At 42.7% G+C, this 7,973-nt stretch overlaps 1 long non-coding RNA gene across 2 annotated transcripts in view; it reads right to left on the bottom strand.

Annotated features, from left to right (window-relative positions):
* LOC118969994 (uncharacterized) overlaps nucleotides 1-6,527 on the bottom strand; it is a 74,615-nt gene extending 68,088 nt beyond the window's left edge. For both annotated transcript variants that reach the window (XR_012125065.1, XR_012125064.1), the window contains exon 1: nucleotides 4,566-6,527. This is a non-coding gene — a long non-coding RNA (uncharacterized lncRNA). The remainder of the gene's footprint in view (nucleotides 1-4,565) is intronic.
* Nucleotides 6,528-7,973: the final 1,446 nt, after the last annotated feature.

The following is a 7,973-nucleotide window of genomic DNA, read 5'->3' on the forward strand; positions in this document are numbered from 1 at the left end:
CTTTAAAAGACTGAAGCAAATTTTCTTCTTCCTGAATTACCAAGATCATAACTCCAATTCTTCAGTTATTATTACTTTGCCCAGCTTGGCCTCAAATTACACAGCATTAATGGGAGACATCCAACAAGAAACTAAGGCATCAGAAAGGCAGCATCACAAGCAATAATCAGAAAAGAGTCAAAAAAGCAAAAAGAAACCCCCAAACTTGTTATCCATTCCCTGGATTTCTAGAATATATCATCAGTAGCCAGTAAACGTGGTTCTCTAGGGAATTTTCACACACCAAAATATTCCAAATGACAATCAACAAGATAGAATCTGGTTACAAATCCTGTAACAAGCAAGACACCATTGGGTGTCATCTGTGTTATTAAGATGTACAGGTTCTTAGGACTGGTAAATCTGCTCTTTGATAAATGTCATTTGTTATTCTCCTCTCTTTAGTACAGCACTATGTTCCTTATAAGTGCCATATTTATCAATTTTAACACTAACCCTTGGAGCAGATAGAACACCTCTTTGTTGTAGGAAAGCAGACTCTCTGAAGGGTATCCATTTACAAAGAGAGTGGCCTCCACCATGGCGGGGAGGGATGCCACTGGAAAATACATATTGTATCTCTAAAATGGTACGCCCGTATCTTTGGAGAAAACCTGTTGTGCATAGTCTATAGTTCTTCTCCTAGTGACTATCAGGGTCACCACTTCCCCTTCGCTCATTGCAATGGTGAATAAATTAAGTGTAACAAAGCCATATAGGAGCTGACACAAGCAGGATCAAATAGGTCCAAGCAAAAACAATGGCTGCATTTCAGGAAGCCGAATCCTTCATGATTAGAGTATGTGCCTCTGCCCGTCAAGATGCCCAGGGCAGCCAAGCCATTTTTCATTCAGTGAATCAAATGGGGTCTTTTCCTCCCCATTATGCATTATGGGCGAGGGGTTCAGGAAGAAAACGGATGCTTTTTCCTAAGTGCTAGAAAACAAAGTGATTTAGACAAATGTGAGCCAAAAGAACCTGACTGACTCCTCCCTGACAGAGGAGGAGAGCCACTGATAAGGTAATAAAATTCCAATTTCATGAAGTCAGTGTTAGAGAATGGAAAGATTTTCTTTTCTGCTGCGGGTCCTTGTGGGGGTGATAGCACGAGTCATCACCATGGGGTTCACTCAACACAACGAGGACAATGGAGACTTGGAATTGAGTACTGGCTGCTCTCTAATCCACCAAATCCTTCATGTTAGCTCTTATCTTAGATGAATCTTATTTGCTTAGGGTATTTTTTTATCCATCCTGTAATTTTGAGAAGTAAACAGCTACTTTCCTGTAAGTTTCTCATCTGGCTGTAAAATCTAATGTCTTGATAAGAATAACTGAAGAAATATAAATTCCCTCATTACTAACCAAAGTACCTTAAATATAGTACGTCTTCCATAAATATTCATGGAAATGAACTTTGCTTAATCCACATCTGTTTGAGGCAAATACTTTCAAAAGGGTCCAGACAACATCTACAGCTTCACAACTTTTTCCTCATATTCTTCCTTTGATTTGCCAGTCAGGCAAGTTAAGGGGGATAAAAGATTTTTCCAAGAAACTCAAAGCTTTATACATCAAGATCTAAGCATGAAACAGCTGTAGCATAGAATTTTTATAATGAACTACAGAATGGGGAGGATGGGAGTAGGAAGTAAAGAAGTTCCTGCTACACAGGACCCAAGAAATCTTTCCTGAGACCAGGAGAAGAGGATTGAGCAGCAGGCAAGACAGAAGGTGTCTGGACTCAAGGTTTCTAACTCACTACTTAGAAGGTAAAACAAAACAAACAAAACCTGTGAAGAGAAGGAGAAATATCCAGACAGTTCCAGCCTGTCTCCGTCAACATCAGGGCTGACACCCTCCTTTCCTAACCTACGAAGACAGCAAGCCTCTTAGAAAAAAGTCCCACATTCAGCATGAGAGAGCTAGAGCAGCAATCGGTGAGGCAGCGGACGTTAAGGGCAACTATGTGGGTTCTACCCTACGGTGACACAAAGGAGCAGTCAAGAGCTCTTGCCCCTCCCCACCCAGCGAGGGACAGAGAAGTGATATGGGGGTGGAGGGTGGTAGGTGAGCGAGAATGTCTGTCAAGAGGAGGAAGCTGCAAAGGTGAGAGCTTCTGCAGGAGGAGCAAAGGCAATTGGGAACATGCTACCCCAGGCCAGTCGGGCCTGCCCGGCAGTGGGTGCCAGGTCAGGAAGTTCGGGGAGCAGGCATACCAAGAGACATCACTGCAGGTACCACAGGACCGACACCAAGGCCCACAGCCCTGGTGAGATGAGAAACCTCAAGTGGAGGCCAACAGGACCATATATTACTTCTCTGATGCCAGAATCATACAAAAGCTCTCCTGTGAAAACAGGTCACCCCTGAGTTGTAGGGAAGGACAAAAAGGAGGCATAAAGTCAACCCGAAAAACTGAAAATGTACATAAATGTAGCTATGGTAGAAACTGGAGAGTGATTATGATAATATTTGAATTTAGCTGAAAAGCCACCAATGGGACTAAAAATACCTGAATAGGTAAAAATAAATTGTCTGGACAAGGTAGACTGGGACACTCAAAGACAAAGTGAGAATTAATTTAAAAAAAAACGTCACTGCAAATTTTGACCCTACTGTAATAGTTAGACTGCATTGAGTGTTTGCCATGTACCTGTCACTGCCCTAATTAAATGAAGTAACATTCTTCATTGAATCTTGGTGTAGTCCACTTACCTTCATTTTACAGGTAAGGAAGCTGAATCTCACAAATACTAAATAACTTAGCCAAGGATGAACAAAATTATATATATATATATATATATATATATATATATATAATAGAGATATAATATATATAAATAAAAATTATACATGAGTGATATATGTATAAAATATATATAGAAAGATGTGATATAGCCATATAGCCATATAGAGAAAGATGTGATACAGCCGTATCTAATAGCCAAGCACTATTTCACTAACTATCACCAATGAATAATCAGTTATTAAAATATTTTCTTCCTTCTTCAACCATTTGGGCATCAGTTATCACACAGACAGAGCCTAGGGACTGCTGTTTGCACTCTGGGTAGGAAGGGAAGAAGAAAATTTATCTCACCAAAGCTGAAGTTCTCCTCCCATAAGTAGAGTATGCTTTCCTTGTCTTTTTCTTAATAATATTTCCAACCTCACAGACACAGACATGGGAGGGAGGGAGGGAGGGGGAAGGAAGGAAGGAAGAAAAAGAAAAAGAAAAAATCCAGATGCTTGGACTGGAGCAAGACAGTATTTGATATAAATCGCACATTTTGCATGCCTCCTTCCTAGACTAATGTACTATGTGGCTAATTCCCACAGAAAGGACTAGCTATCAGACATTCTTCAACTCTCAGTCCTGAAGCAAGAATTACAAAAGCAATGTATTTTGGTGTGCCATAAAACTTAACAGAAAAGGACTTGCCTTCAGCATTTCCTTTTTCTGCCATCAACTGGGACTAGGCATTGTTTTTTGATGTTCTCCTTTGGAATCCACTCACTCATTTCTCCACTCTTCAATCTTCACAATTTTGAAAACCTCTGCTTATAGCACCTGAATCAGACCACACAGCTGACAGAAGACACCCCGTGCTGGGCCCATCCTGCTCCACCCACTCATCCAGATCCCATTCTCTCGTTCTCTGTCCATCAATCCCTCCCTGAAGCTGAGGGGCAGAACTTGGTGCCAGCCATCAGCTCTGAGTCGGAGGCCTGGACTTGGCCCAGGGCCAACTGGAAGCTCCCAATCCAAGCGCCTGCAGCCAAGCAATGTCTGATTTGGGCCCGACTGTTTTGCCAAGAGCTTCCAGGGCACAGTAAATGCCACTGAATAGGTCTGGATGGTTGTCCCATAAATTGTGCTGCCACTGTCAGACTGCTGGGGACTCCTACCAGGGAACCACAGACATATTTATTCCACTCCCTCTTCCATTCTTCTTTCTGCATTTATTTGTGCACTCAAAAAAACAGGAATTCCTTAGCATACCTTGTTTGCTTTTGTGTACTGCCAATAGAGAGCCTGATATATGATAATTACTCACTAAATGCTAATTGAATAGAATTAATCAGAAAAGTAAGTATAACCATGTAAAAGTAGATTTAATGTAAAACATTTTTCTTTAACCTGATACTGCTGTCCAGACCTAAAGAATGATTTCCAGTGCTTCTCAAATTTTAATGTACTTAAGAATGACCTAGAGATCTTACAAGTTTCGATTTACTGTGTTTATGATTGAGCCTGAGCTGCTACACTGAAAAATCTCCCAGGTGACTCTACCTGCTCACACCAAATTTTGGGTGGCAATGTCCTAATTAGCATCAACTAATTGGTCTCACCATCATTAGGCTCTTGGTGAACTTCTCAGGTCAGGCAAATTTATCTATTGTTAATAAAATAATATATATGTCTTGCTATATACAATAAGCAGTCGATAAAAAAGATACTAAAGATGAATTTAATCAAGAGGAGAATAAATTTTGTTTATATACAGGACAAGGAAATTTACCTAGAAATTCAAGAGGAGAGTTTACATGAAAAATCTTTCTTATGCTTCAGAATGAATTTCACAGCTTTCTATCAAGTGAATGCAGTGCGGTTGGTCAGCTTTGAGCCATGGTTTGAATTCACCAGCCAAATCTTCAGTTATAAAGTATCTTCAGACTAAGACAGCTCTTCAAACTTCTTTGTGAACTTCAATCTCATGAAAAATGGAAAAAGAGTGAAAACTTGATCAATATCCCAGAAGAGTTTTCAAATTTTAACATTTGTTGTTGCTGTTAAGGATGGGTTAAGAAGGCAAAGAGCAAAATGTAACTTACATTGCAGAAAATTACAGATGAAGTTGATCGTGGTTTTCCAGAAACCAAAGCCTTTGAGGAAAAAATAGGAAGGACAACATATTCCCATCAATAATTTAAACACATGATTTCAGAAGATACTTATTTGTTTACAGTGACTTTAGAACTCATGTTAGTAAATAGTAGCTTCTAAAAATTAAATAGGAGGCGGAGCCAGGATGGCGGCGTGAGTAGAGCAGTGGAAATCTCCTCCCAAAAACACATAGAGCTTTGAAAATATAACAAAGAAAAATCTTCCTAAAATAAAGACCACAGGACACAGGACAATATCCAGACCACATCCACACCTGCAAGAACCCAGTGCCTTGCGAAGGAGGTAAGATACAAGCCCCGGCCCGGCGGGACCTGAGCGCCCCTCCCCCCGGCTCCCGGGGGGTTGAAAGAAACCGGAGCGGTTTTTTTTTTTGGCGAGTGCTTTTTGGAGGCCTTAAAAGGACAGGGACCCCGTTGCTAGGGAGGCAGGGCGGCGGAACCGGTGAGCAGGTGCCTGGGACCGGCACCTGAGGACAAAGAATATCGCACGTTTTTCCCTACAGGACTGGTGGGCGGGTGCCTGAGAACGGCGCCTGAGGACGGAGGAAATCGCGCGTTTTTCCCCTTTTTTTTTTTTCTCTTTTTGGCAAGTGCTTTTTGGAAGCCTTAAAGGGACAGGGACCCCGGTGTTAGGGAGGCAGAGCAGCAGGACGGGTGAGCGGGTGCCTGGGACCGGCACCTGAGGACAAAGAATATCCCGCGTTTTTCCCTGTGGGACCAGAGGGCGGGTGCCTGAGACCAGCGCCTGAGGACGGAGGAAATCGCGCGTTTTTCCCCTTTTTTTTTTTTTTCTCTTTTTGGCGAGTGCTTTTTGGAAGCCTTAAAGGGACAGGGACACCGGTGCTAGGGAGGCAAGGCGGTGGGACTGGTAAGCGGGTGCCTGGGACCGGCGCCTGAGGACAAAGAATATAGCGCGTTTTTCCCTGTGGGACCGGCGACGGGTGCTTTTTGGAAGCCTTGAAGGGACAGGGACCCTGGTGCTAGGGAGGCAGGGCAGCAGGACCAGTGAGTGGGTGCCTGGGACCCGCGCCTGAGGACTAAAAGAAAAATCGCATGTTCTTTCCTTTTTTTTTTTTTTTTTTCTGTTCCCTCTCTCATTGTTGCTGTTGTTGTTTTGGTTTGGAGAGTGCTTCTTGGAAGTCTTAAAGGGGCAGGACAGGTCAAAGACCAGAGGCAGGGATTCTGGGGATCTCTGGGCACTCTAACCCCCTGGGCAGCAGGGAGCAGAGAGGCCCCTTACGGAGATAAATAGCCTCCCAGCCGCTCCCGCTCCAACGGGGCTCCACCATGTTGGAGGAGCAGCCCCAGCCAGGCCATGCCCACAGCAACAGTGCAGATAAACCCCATAGCAACTGGGCAGGAAGCAGAAGCCCTGTCTGCGCACAGCTGCACAGCACAAGCCACTAGAGGTCGCTATTCTCCCAGGAGAGGAAGGCCACAAACCAACAAGAAGGGAAGCTCTTCCAGCGGTCACTCGTACCAGCTCTGCAAACTATCTCTATCACCATGAAAAGGCAAAACTACAGGCAGACAAAGATCACAGAGACAACACCTGAGAAGGAGACAGACCTAACCAATCCTCCTGAAAAAGAATTCAAAATAAAAATCATGAACATGCTGACAGAGATGCAGAGAAAAATGCAAGAGCAATGGGATGAGATGCAGAGAAAAATGCAAGAGCAATGGGATGAAGTCCGGAGGGAGATCACAGATGTCAGGAAGGAGATCACAGAAGTGAAACAATCCCTGGAAGGATTTATAAGCAGAATGGATAAGATGCAAGAGGCCATTGAAGGAATAGAAGCCAGAGAACAGGAACGTATAGAAGCTGACATAGAGAGAGATAAAAGGATCTCCAGGAATGAAACAACACTAAGAGAACTATGTGACCAAGCCAAAAGGAATAATATTTGTATTATAGGGATACCAGAAGAAGAAGAAAGAGGAAAAGGGATAGAAAGTCTCTTTGAAGAAATAATTGCTGAAAACTTCCCCAAACTGGGGGAGGAAATAATCGAATAGACCATGGAATTACACAGAACCCCTAACAGAAAGGATCCAAGGAGGACAACACCAAGACACATAGTAATTAAAATGGCAAGGATCAAGGACAAGGAAAGAGTTTTAAAGGCAGCTAGAGAGAAAAAGGTCACCTATAAAGGAAAACCCATCAGGCTAACATCAGACTTCTCGACAGAAACCCTACAGGCCAGAAGAGAATGGCATGACATACTTAATGCAATGAAACAGAAGGGCCTTGAACCAAGGATACTGTATCCAGCACAAGTATCATTTAAATATGATGGCGGGATTAAACAATTCCCAGACAAGCAAAAGCTGAGGGAATTTGCTTCCCACAAACCACCTCTACAGGGCATCCTACAGGGACTGCTCTAGATGGGAGCATCCCTAAAAAGAGCACAGAACAAAACACACAACATATGAAGAATGGAGGAGGAGGAATAGAAGGGAGAGAAGAAAAGAATCTCCAGACAGTGTATATAACAGCTCAATAAGCGAGCTAAGTTAGGCAGTAAGATACTAAAGAAGCTAACCTTGAACCTTTGGTAACCACGAATCTAAAGCCTGCAATGGCAATAACTACATATCTCTCAATAGTCACCCTAACTGTAAATGGACTGAATGCACCAATCAAAAGACACAGAGTAATAGAATGGATAAAAAAGCAAGACCCATCTATATGCTGCTTACAAGAAACTCACCTTAAACCCAAAGACAAGCATAGACTAAAAGCCAAGGGATGGAAAAACATATTTCAGGCAAACAACAGTGAGAAGAAAGCAGGGGTTGCAGTACTAATATCAGACAAAATAGACTTCAAAACAAAGAAAGTAACAAGAGATAAAGAAGGATACTACATAATGATAAAGGGCTCAGTCCAACAAGAGGATATAACCATTCTAAATATATATGCACCCAATACAGGAGCACCAGCATATGTGAAGCAAATACTAACAGAACTAAAGAGGGAAATAGACTGCAATGCATTCACTTTAGGAGAC

Source organism: Manis javanica, chromosome 14 (genome assembly GCF_040802235.1).
Source record: "Manis javanica isolate MJ-LG chromosome 14, MJ_LKY, whole genome shotgun sequence".
In the NCBI taxonomy this organism is placed as follows: Eukaryota; Metazoa; Chordata; class Mammalia; order Pholidota; family Manidae; genus Manis; species Manis javanica.